Source organism: Mastomys coucha, unplaced genomic scaffold (assembly GCF_008632895.1).
Source record: "Mastomys coucha isolate ucsf_1 unplaced genomic scaffold, UCSF_Mcou_1 pScaffold14, whole genome shotgun sequence".
Taxonomy (NCBI): domain Eukaryota; kingdom Metazoa; phylum Chordata; class Mammalia; order Rodentia; family Muridae; genus Mastomys; species Mastomys coucha.
In genome coordinates, this window is record NW_022196896.1 from 109,698,637 (window position 1) to 109,710,832 (window position 12,196).

At 42.0% G+C, this 12,196-nt stretch overlaps 1 protein-coding gene and 1 pseudogene across 2 annotated transcripts in view; one reads left to right on the forward strand and one right to left on the reverse strand.

The window, feature by feature from the left end:
• The window catches only part of LOC116088924, a 22,735-nt pseudogene extending 19,003 nt beyond the window's left edge, over positions 1-3,732 (forward strand). The window contains exon 2 of the transcript XR_004118077.1: positions 2,463-3,732. The product of XR_004118077.1 is annotated as an argininosuccinate synthase pseudogene (transcript). The remainder of the gene's footprint in view (positions 1-2,462) is intronic.
• The window catches only part of Pid1 (phosphotyrosine interaction domain containing 1), a 227,047-nt gene that overhangs the window by 149,582 nt on the left and 65,269 nt on the right, over positions 1-12,196 (reverse strand). The window lies entirely within an intron of this gene.

Below are 12,196 nucleotides of genomic sequence, written 5' to 3' on the forward strand. Positions count from 1 at the left end.
AAAAGCTAAACCAATTTATTATCAAGTGTTCTGGCTCAAACCCAGGATTATAAACTGAGGGTAGCAAAGAACAACTGAAATGAACATTTTCTGAGATCTTTCTGGAAATCCAGCCACTTCTTCATAATAACTACTTTCAGGGTTAATGTAATAGGTGGTTATAAAATATTGGCACATTGAGAGAGCTATCTTAGATTTCCAAACAAATATCTTCTTCTCAGAGCTTATCATCTATCTTTCCCACTGTACTACAAAGGAAATGAAACACAGGGTCTTTGCATGAAGTTTCAAAGTGTTGCATTCCCATGTTACACTGTGCAGGTTACAAGATACAGAATGCAGGAGCTGGCGAGATGGCTCAGCCGGTAAGAGCTCTTCCGAAGGTCCTGAATTTGGATCCCAGTAACCACATGGTGACTCACAACCGTCCGTAATGAGATTGGACGCCCTCTTCTGGTGAGTCTGAAGACAGCTACAGTGAGTTACATCGGAGTGAGAGGGGCGGGCAAAAAAGGTCCTGAGTTCAATTCCCAGCAGTCACACACACACAATAGCTCACAGCCATCTGTACAGCTATAGTGTATTCATACACATAAAATAAAATAAAATAAATCTTTTTTTTTTAAAAAAAGATACAGAATGTAATGGTTTAATTCAGCACCTGCCCTTCACAGCAGCTGGTATACTATGCTCTCTTCATAAATGGTACCGATATTCACTGATTCGTTTAAGCTAAAATCCTAAGAGACAGCTTCTTTCTCTGAGAGTCTATACCCAATCCACTGATCGTTCTTATTGTGTTCATAATCAAAACATATCCCCCAAACCAAGCACCATTCTTCACCGCCACTCTTGTGGCCACCATTTCCTAGCTACAGTTAGTACAACATCTCACAACTGGCCTTCTGTCTCCTTTCCTGTTCACTATAGCCTATCCTCCAATAAATAGTCATCCATTCTTTGAGAATTCATTCTATATCAGCTCTTTATTTAAGATCCACCATGAGCTTCCCAGCACTCAAAAGGTAAAATTCTACACTCCCTATCATGGGGATGTGCTGGTGGTGTAGAGAGGAACATAGCTTCCATACTCCCAACTATGGCTTGCCAGGGTCTAACTTTTGGCCACTTTCTCAACCTAATTTTCCTCCTGAATTTCTCTCCCAGTGATCTAAATACCATGATCAAGCTTGTTTTCAACATAAAGCCCCAGAGATGTTGTTTGTTCTCCCTGCAATGTATCTCCCACCAGGAGCATGGGACAGCTTTTTTTATGACTATTAATGTTTCAATCAGCACCTTCTCACATAGTCAAAGTCCCTCTAAATTAAAACAACCCCCTCCCCAGAGTCACATTGTCTCATTTTATCTCCTGTTTGGCATGGCACTTCCTGGCGCTATGCTATTATGCTGTGGCGGTTTGTTTTAATGGTTGGACTGTTTGTTCTTCATCTCTCCAGTATGAGAGTGACAGCCTCTGGAGAGTAAGGGTTCAGTCACTCTCCGCCGCAGCTGTATTGGTTCCACTGTTGGGTACCTAGTATAGTACCCTGAGGTCCATTGGGATATACTTTCTTTTTAGGCATACACATGTGTGTGTACCTGTACATGCATGTGCATAAGCATGTGTGAATACTGATGCTGGGTGTCTTCCTCGATCATGTTCTACCTTATTATTGAGGTCGGGTCTCTCACTGGCCCATAGCTCACTGTTTTAGCTAGGCTAACTAATCACCTTGTTGTGGAGGAACACCTATCTTTCATCTCCTGCCCTCTGGAATTATAGAAATTTAGTTCCTGAACATCTAAACTCTCATCCTCAAAACTGAGTGGCAAGTGCTTCATCCGTTGAGCTATCTCCCTAGTGCTAAGGCTATATACTTCTTTAAGTATAAAAATTTTGAATTTGTGAAATTATATATATATATATATATATATACATATACATATATATGTATATATATACATTCATATTATATGAACACACGGATATTTTTCTATCAAGGACAATTTCAACCACATTCCAATAATTTTTCAGAATGTTGAAGTCAGAGCCTGTCTGCATACTGAAACAGATATCATACACCAAAACGTTTCATTCAAATAGCAAGATAATTAAGCAAACAGTAAGATGTTCCCACATGTATTTTTTTATATATCCACATACTTTAATACTCTCAGTGCTTCAGTCCTCGTAACTTAGCATCAGCATCTTTAGAAGATGGAATTGTAGGTCACATTGATTTGATGCAAACTGTAGCTCTACAACTTGGAGAAGGGACACTGTTCATGCTGGCAGTTCTTTGGTTTGGTAAGCACTCAGCTCTTTCATTCACCCAACAATCCAAGTCCCAATGGAAAGAGAGTCCTTGGCAGATGTCTACGTGATTAATAAAATTCTTTCCCCCTGCTCCGCCGTCTGCCACTGCCGCCTGGGCTTACTGAGTTGTTCACCTGGCTAGGAAGACACACTCCAGACTCCAGGGACCTGTACCTACAGTCCAAGACAAGATATCCAGCAAGGGCTCTGTGGTTCTAGCCTACAGTGGCGGCCTGGACCCCTCCTGCATCCTCGTGTGGCTGAAGGAACAAGGCTATGATGTCATTGCCTACCTGGCCAACATTGGCCAGAAAGAAGACTTTGAGGAGGCCAGGAAGAAGGTGCTGAAGCTTGGGGCCAAAAAAAAGTGTTCATTGAGGATGTGAGCAAGGAGTGTGTGGAAGAGTTCATCTGGCCTACTGTCCAGTCCAGTGCACTCTACGAGGACCGCTATCTCCTGGGCACCTCTCTTGCCAGGCCTTGCATAGCTCACAGACAAGTGGAAATTGCCCAGCGTGAAGGGGCCAAGTATGTGTCTCATGGTGTCACAGGACAGGGGTCCACTTTGAGCTCACTTGCTACTTATTGGCACCCCAGATTAATGTCACTGCCCCCTGGAGGCTGCCTGAGTTTTACAACCAGTTCAAGGGCCGAAATGATCTGATGGAGTATGTGAAGCAACATGGAATCCCCATCCCAGTCACATCCAAGAGCCCCTGGAGTATGGATGAGATCCCAGCTATGAGGCTGGGATCTTGGAAAACCCCAAGAACCAAGCACCTCCAGGTCTCTACACAAAAACTCAGGACCCTGCCAAAGCTCCCAACAGCCCAGATGTCCTTGAGACAGAATTCAAAAACGGAGTCCCGGTGAAGGTAACCAACATCAAAGATGGCACCACCCACAGCATGTCCTTGGAACTCTTCATGTACCTGAACAAAGTTGCTGGCAAGCACCGTGTGGGTCGCATTGACATTGTGGAGAACCACTTCATTGGAATGAAGTCCCGGGGTATCTACGAGACCCCAGCAGGGACCATCCTTTACCATACTCATTTAGACATAGAGGCCTCCACCATGGATCAGGAAGTATGAAAAATCAAGCAGGGCCTGGGCCTCAAATTCGCAGAGCTCGTCTACATGGGTTTCTGGCACAGCCCTGAATGTGAATTTGTTCGCCACTGCATCGAGAAGTCCCAGGAGCATGTGGAAGGGAAGGTGCAGGTGTCTGTCTTCAAGGGCCAGGTGTACATCCCCGGCCGGGAGTCTCCACTCTCACTATACAATGAAGAACTGGTGAGCATGAATGTGCAGGACGACTATGAGCCCATTGATGCCACCGGTTTCATCAAAATCAACTCGCTCAGGCTGAAGGAGTACCATCACCTTCAGAGCAAGGTCACTGCCAAATAGACCCTGACAAAGAGGAGCGCGCCTCCCCACTCTGCAGCTCTCCCGGGCTACAGCATTAATTGTTGTGATAAATTTGTAATTGTAGCTTGTTCTCCACCACCTGACTGGGGCGGCTGTGCCCCCTACCACCCTCCCACTGGCTTTGTTCCCTGGTCCCCTATAGCCTACAAAAGTGGTCATCTAAGGGAAGGGGAGGGTGGCAGGCAGCTGCAGAAAGCATAAAATGACAATTAAAAGAAGTTACATTAGTCTTTAAAAAAAAAAATTCTTTCTCATGAAAGCACACTGGAATAACTCCCCTTTTCTACAAAGACCAAGTCCTTACAAGGGTCTACATGGGAAGCTGGGTGAAAAAAACTACATCCCTTTTCTCCTTTCCTCCAGAATGCCATGGATAAGATTACAGAGAGCTGAAATAAGACTTGATAAAGGAACTCACTCCGTCTCTGGCTGTGAGTTACACTCTCAGCTTCGACACTGCTGGGCTAAGTCCCTGTACATTGTGTACCCCATAGCATCACTGGGAGCAGCTACATCTGCTTCTCTATCTATAGCAGCGGATCAACAGGGAGGAGCTCTACAATCCCACTGCTGAGTTCCTGTGGAGTTGCCAGTGTATCTGGTCCCTCAATTGCCTGCGTGTAGAACCATCAAAGCTCTTGCCTTCTTTTCTTTGACTTAATTACCTCCACTGTTAGGATGAGATGGTTTCCCCCCCCTCAACATTTAACAATCTTTTAAATGTATTCCCTGCCGTTAAAAACGCAAATAGAAAAATCAACATGTTAATTGTGGAATTAGGTCTAAATACACGCAGTAAACCACATAAGCAGTTACAAAGCCTAATGGTAGAGGCATGTGGTTGTCCATAGCTGATGGTCAAGAACAGGGCAGACACCAAAGTATTTAACATTGAATTTTCACAGGGGTTTAGTGTCTTTGCCATGCCTTTCTATACCATAAGGTCCATTACTATGAAATTATTACCATGCACTAAAACAAACAACAAAAACTACCCACATCTAGCTCCAGACCAAAAGGAATCCTTAACTTGGTAGAACTATTAGGTTTAAAGAGGAGGAGAAACTCTATTGGAACTCTATTCTAGCCCCTACATTTACCCTGACAGACATCTTGAAGAGATTTGAACTATCATTTGTTAATGAAATTGAAGAACAGTATTGATTCCTCACTAAAGCACTCTCAGTGAGCCTCTTGACCCTGTGGTATCATTTACAGAGTTTAAAATCCACGACAGCCAGAGACCAAGGAAAGGAAGACAGAGAGGCAGGAGTGGTATGCACATGCGTGTGTGCACAGAGGTTTGGAAAACAGAAGTCTACTTCCGATATCTCCCTTAATCGCTCTTCACTATATATTTGAGACAGGACTTCTCACTGCACCTTTAGATGGTTAACTCAGCTAGAAAGGCTGGCCAGTCAGGTCTAAGGATCTTCCTTTTTCTACTTTCCCAACACTTAAGATTATAACACCATCATACACCATCATGGCTGGTTTTGTTTGTTTGTTTGTTCATGGGGGACTGCTTGGACTTGAACTCACATCCTCCTGATTGTTTGTGAACCAAGCATGTTATAGACTGGGTCATCTCTTCAGCCCCAGGAAAAGATACTTTTAAGGACTGTATGAAGGCACCTTTAAATCGGGTCCTCTTTCTGATACTTTTAAATCTTGATAAAATGCAAATCACGTAAGATGCAATGCATTAGCCATGCTTCCTTGTGCTCCTTGGTGCTTTTAAATGCATTCCTATTGCTTCGTGGCAGTCCGGTGCTATCTATCTCAGAACTCCCTGTCTTCCCAATGGAAATCTCAGCACTCCTGCAACAATCCCCCTTTGCTAACTCCCCAGCTTCTGGCAACCACCCTTCTGCTTCCTGTGTCCTAATGCTTTGAGTCCTGACATGAGCTTCGTAATAGTGGAACCGTGCTAGCATGTGTTCTTTGGTGTCTGGCCTACTTTACTTCGAAAAGTTCATCCATGTTGTAACACACACCAAAGCTGCTTTCCCACATAAAGCCATAGTACATCTCACTGTGTAAGAATGGCACAGTTTCTTGACCATTCATTCCTCATTGTTGCTTCCCAATTTTAATCAGTGTGAATAATACTGCGGCAAATACTGATGTTGGACCACATAGTAATTTTATTTATAACTATTAAGGAAAAATCCATATGATTTCCACAGCAGCCGCATCACTTGACATCCCCACCCATAGTGCACAAGGTTCTTCACGTCTACACGAACACTATTCTCTATGCCATCTGGATAAGTGCGAATGGGCATCCCAACTATGGCTTGGATTTTCATTTTCCTAATGAAAATTCACATTCCCTTTGGTTTCTGTGGTATTTTATTTTCTGATGGTCATGATCAAATGTTCCTTAACTCAGCTCTAGTCATGTATCTACAATTTATACAATATTAGTATTTTCGAGGGTTGGATGGGCTGGTTTTTCTCTCTGCTACCTAGCATTATGTAAAAAGAAATACAATTGAAGCTAGAGCTTAAAAGGTTTCTTTGGTCACAGGAAATCTGGAAAACAATTGTTTAGCATTTCAAAAAGAGACGAGATCACCATCATAAAATCCCTAAAGAAAAACTAGCTCCTCCTTTAGTTGTCTAGAAGCATTTAAAAAAAATATATATATATATACAAAGTTTTCAACACTGTTTCCAAACCAAAAGGCCACATTCCTAAATGTATTAGAGAGTGAAGAAGCTCAAAATTCAGGGTGGGTATCCATTTGACTTTTATTTACTTCTTTCTTTGAACCTTGAAGAAGAATTTGTCTTGGAATTCAAGCCAGTGTCTTTGATAACATGATTATTTAATCTATGCCACGACCGTGTCTGCACTGGGTTATGAATACCATTCCTATGAAAATGAATAACAGACAAGGGATTGGGCATGAGCTTAAAATTTCCAGGAGTATTGGGCTGAGGCAGCTAGCTGAAAGAGTATTTCAGGTGGCTAGTCATCCATTCAGAAAATATCAGCAGATGCCACAAGACCTGGCTCAGGAGAGACATAATAATATAATATTAGGCTGGAGAAATTAGTAGTCCTGCTCTGGGTGAGGACCTGAGTTTGGTTCCCAGTACACATGCCCAGTAACTTGTGACCACTTGTAATTACAGCTCCAGGGGCATCTCTAGCTTTGGCAGGCCATGAACACACACAGACATGTAATTAAAATAAATATATATTTTAAATAATAATAACAAACATTATATACAGAATGTAAACCTAACTTTCCCACACAAACTCTGGTCATCAATTCTTATTAGGTCTTAGTGAAAAAACACATATGGTGCTTTGATAGGAATTTTTTTTTCTCAGTGTAAATGTAAAAACAGGGTTCATTCTAAAAGTCATCCATTTATGGTATGCTTTTTATCACACTCTGCCCATGAATTTGATCAATTTTCCTTCCAACCACAAAGAGGTTTCTCCATTCAATAATCTTAATTCCACCTACAACATCTTATAAAGTCATCTTAGACCTCAAGCAACATTAGAAATCTAAGTAAATCTACAGATCCTATACCCAGAAGTAGGGTAGAGAGCCTGAGCTTAGAAGCCCAGGAGTTTGGCTTTTCCCTTCACGAAGCCCACGCACAGAGCCCATTCCCTTTGAGATGCCTCTGGAGTGCTGGTGACATGGGAGCGGGGAGGGTACTTGGGTAGAAGAAAGGACCTCCACTTCCAGCTGCTGGTGATTCTGATGAGTACAGTGCTGGAGGGTCAGTGTCCTTGAGCTCCCAAGAGAACCATTCTCTCCTGACACAGAAGTGAGATAGAGGAAGGCATCTCTGTTCTCCTCTGCAAACTCATTCTGCCTAAAACTACAACCACGGGGAAATGAAGAATTCCTTCAGCCAAGATAGAGAAATAGAAAGGAAACCAACAGTATAAATGTATATCTCCCTGCTCTACTGCTGGTACGCTAGGCTGCTATGATTTGGCATTTCTAGTAGCACATCATTAGCTCAGAGTGTCTCTTGTGTCAACATTCAAGAGCTGGAAACACACGCAGTGGTAAATCAAGGAATTCTGTCCCCACTGAATCTTGGTCATGATCAAAATACATCCAAGTATTTTGGATCCAACTTGGGGTTTGTGCATCTGTCCTTCCTCAAAGCCGGGACACAAATGTCTTCTGCAGGGTAGATGCTCAAAACATCCTTCAGATATGATTTGCTCTATCCCTGACCTGAAATAATAATAAATAACAAAATGATGACTGTCTGGATATCACTGTAATAGTCTACAGTTCAGACTGTTGGAACAAGAGGACCTGAGGTAGTGAACAGTACTGAAAGACATTACAGTATGAAAACAGGATTTAATAGATTTGCTAGACATCCATTCCCTTCTTAACCTTAGGAAAGCTCTCCCTGCTGAAGCTAATAAACTGATCAACTTTAGAATGATCAGAGGAATTCAAGTCCACATATATGTCTACTGTTTATTGCCAGGACTGCAGTTAAGGACAAGCAGGGTTAAACAAATTATTTAAATGAGTCCTTAGTAATGTGAGTTCCTTGACTCTCAGAACCATGCTTAGTATACAAAAAAAAAAGACAATGATAATGAGGTTAATAAAAACAATCAGTATGCATAAACCAACCTTGCATGACTAGACAAATGCCTATAGTTGGTAATCTAGTATATTATAAAAATGATGAAACTAAGACTGTTATAACTGGTAGACTGCCTTATATCTCACAGGCATGAGCCCCCGGGTTCAAGCTACAATACCCCAGTGCTACCAAAACCAAAACAAATAAAAAAAATATCTTTGCATGGGTTCTCCAAAGAATTGTATGAAATCTAAGAAGTTACAACCTCATGAAAGGTTTTGATACCCTGTTGAGAAGTTCTATACTTCTCATCTGACCCTATGATTTTTTTTTTCTTTTAAACATCATTCAGCAACCCCATCTACCTATCTGGAAACCACAATGTAGTCAAGATCAGAGGGATACGAGGGGTAGGACCATACAGCCTTTGATCTGTGGTATCCTGCAAAGCAGATGGACTCAGAACTATGGTTCAAGGCTCCGCACAGTGGCTTTATAACCACAGGACTGCTCTAAGGACCAAGGAAATGAGATCAGCATGGTCTCAGGCTATGCTGGTGGCATCATTGTTGAACAGACAGTATGCATCGCTTCCGCTTATAGAGGAACCTGGATGTCATTGTCCTCCATCTCAGGCACTGTGAATCTTCTGAGATCACATGATAGTACTTTATTCAAAATGGCTTTAAGGTTTTATTAAAGATTCTTCTGATTAACCTCAAGAAAACCTTGACTTACACTAATTCGTTTTTAAATGCATGTGTGTATGTCAGGTGGGAGGTACACAGGTGAGTGTCCGTGTGGAAGCCAGAGGATAATCTCAGGTGCCCACCTAGGAATGCCATCATTCTTTGAAGACAGGCTCTCTCGTTGGCATGGAGCTCACCAATTGGGCTAGACGGTCTGGTCCATGAAACTCAGGTCTCTTGTCTCTACCTCCCCAGTACTGAGGTCACAAGCATAAGGTAACTGCCATGTCACCCTTATGTGGTTCTGTGTTCAACTCGGGTCCTCATGCTTGCAGGGGATTGACTACTGAGATGTATTCCCAGCTAAACAAATTCCATTCCAAATTGAAAAGAAAAATGAATGCTTTTCACATAAATAAATAGCATTTTCCTTTAAATAACAGAAAGCCCTTCTCTTATGCAGCATTTAAAAGCAGCTAGCATACACATCATTAAGCTGCATCTTAAACATGCATCCAGGTAATACATGCATACACACACACACAGAACCATATAGAGTCTTTTAAATCTATATGAATCATTATATAATTTTGATCTACTCACTTGCTAAACTCCACATGCCAATAACTAACATACCTAACAATTAAAACCTACTGCAAATTTGTGTTTCAAAAAAAATCTGGTGGGGGTCTCTCAATGAGAGATTAAATTGATTTATTATTTTCTCACAACCTTTAATTTAAAAAGAAAACAGAATCATATTCAGCCTCCCAAAGATTAGTTTCTCCATTCTAAAGGAATTGAATTTCGAGTTTTCTGAGGGACAGCACCAAGCACAGGACTGGGTGAGGTAAATACCACCTTTCAGATCCCACACAGTAGCTACTTTTAGAGAGGCAAACGGGGCTGGCAAGAGGATTTATTTCCTGCGAGAATCCTGTGCGAGCAAACTGTCCATTCAGCACTCCTGCAGGCTACTGTTTCACCATGCGACAGGCCCACTTATTCATAAACAAATCATTAACATTCTTGACATAAATCCATAGTGGACCATTAATCCCAGCTATGATAATGTTTTAGTGCGTTTGCTGTGCCCATCATGAATGGGAGTGTTGTCTTGTAGAACCCATCCCTGACAAATAACAGACAAATTATGCCCCGTGAGAAAACTTGGAGAATGAACGGCTTACACACCAATTACCATTGCATTCGCTGGCTGATGCCGAAATAGATCCTGTGTGCTTTGGGGGAGATGTAGATTTTTTTTTCCTTAACAAGAACAACAACAACAAAAATTAAATATGTATAAAACCACTTGCCAAGCTGAATTTTGCTGCTTAAATTTATTTCCAGGCTGGACTCTTGAGAATTTTCCTAAAAGCCAATCAGCAAGTCTTGCTTACAGAGAAGTAACACTCCCATGTAAATAAAAAGAAAAAAAAGAAGAAGAAGAAGGATGCTAGCAACTACAACAGCCAATCACTAACACATTTGTTAGTGTTGCAACACTCATTATAGAGCACCTCACAGTTGTTAGGAGAGGATGTGAGTGACGAACAATATATCCAGGGTATAAAAGCTTATTTGAGTTAAACAGACTGTATGATCTCATGATTCTTTTAGATTCACCTTATAAATCCTCTCCTCCCACCCAGAGATTTTGAAAAATAAATTGCTTTATGATCAAAAAGGCATTGGATAAGATTCCATCCATAAAAAGTAGTCTATTGTGTTTTAATGGTCCAGGCTAAATGGATTCCTTTGTAGCTCTTTATCCCTGACATCCTAAGTGAAATTACTATTGATGGGCCTACAAAAAGCAAGCAGCTCACAGACTCTATTTGATGGATCGGTACCACTTGTCCTATCTACAGACCTTCTGCTCAACTAGCCCCAGGTCTGTGCTCTGCTGGGCAGCACTCAATCCATTCATATTTATAGAAAATGTGCTTCTGAGTTTATTTATCTCTTTAGAAAATACCTGCCTTCCAACAGTGGATGTGGAAGACAGTGACCCTCCATCTTTCTCCAGATGTGAATCACCAAGGGTCTCTGCTGAAACCCATCGTGGGTCAGTAGACTATGGGTGGCGCACAATGCTCTGCATGTCTATCAAGTCATACCTTTCAGGCCATTGGATGCTGCCCTCCCCTATCTACACTTCAGAAAGCGAGGTGGAGAAGACTATGTTGTGATGGTGACTAGACTGATCAATGGTGTGAGCCTCTTCAAGCATGGCACCAAAGCTGCTGCTGCTGCCTCTGTCGAGTTTGCTTTCCCTGTTGAAAGTTATTTCTTAGCTAGTCCTCTTTGGGCAAATGTCTTAGGCCAGAGGTTCCCAGATGCTGTTGTTAGATGTGCTACACACTGCATGTATAAGACTCGTTTGCTGGAAGTCCAGATCCCCCTGCATGCCTTGCAGAGATCCTCACGTAGTTGACTGGGCTATAACCTCAGCACTTTACGTCTTTAGATACTTCCTTGGCAAAGATCAAAAAGTACCACACATCAACGTGTCTCCGATACCACTAATTGAATGGTATTTGCGAAAAGTGTGATACTCCTTGCCCTAATGGGCTATCGCAATGTGTTTGATATAGAACAAATTATGCTGTATGGTGTCTGTTCCTATACACAATCTGAGGGAATCAGTCACAGTGACTACCCTCAGTATCACATGTTGCTTATAACTCTAGGTATACATTGCAAGGTATACACTTCTGGGAGTAAGGAGTTCTTTTACTCTTCTTCTCTCTCCCTCTCTCTCTCTCCTCTCTTTTCCTCTCATCGCTTTCCCTCCCTCTCCTCCTCTCTATCTCTTTTCTCCATCTCCCTCTCTTCCTCCAAAAATATCTAATCATTCTGTCCAAATCTCTATAGTAAAAGAGAGATTTTTCTACCTGTATGTTCAGTGCCTGGGTCCATTCAAGGAAGCCTGCATCCTGTCACACCCCTTTGTACTGTTCAAGAACAAGTACCCAGAAGCACACAGGGGGCAGAAGGGGAGGGAGATGAGTCAGGTCATGTTTAATACAGAAGCTTCCTGGGTTACAAGGAACAGACTTCTTGTTCTGTTCTCTCAGTTTACCTTTGTTACCCACTTTCCATCTGGGAGCCTTTACAAGACTTACCCTGTCTGTATAAGGAAACTAAGTAACAACTCA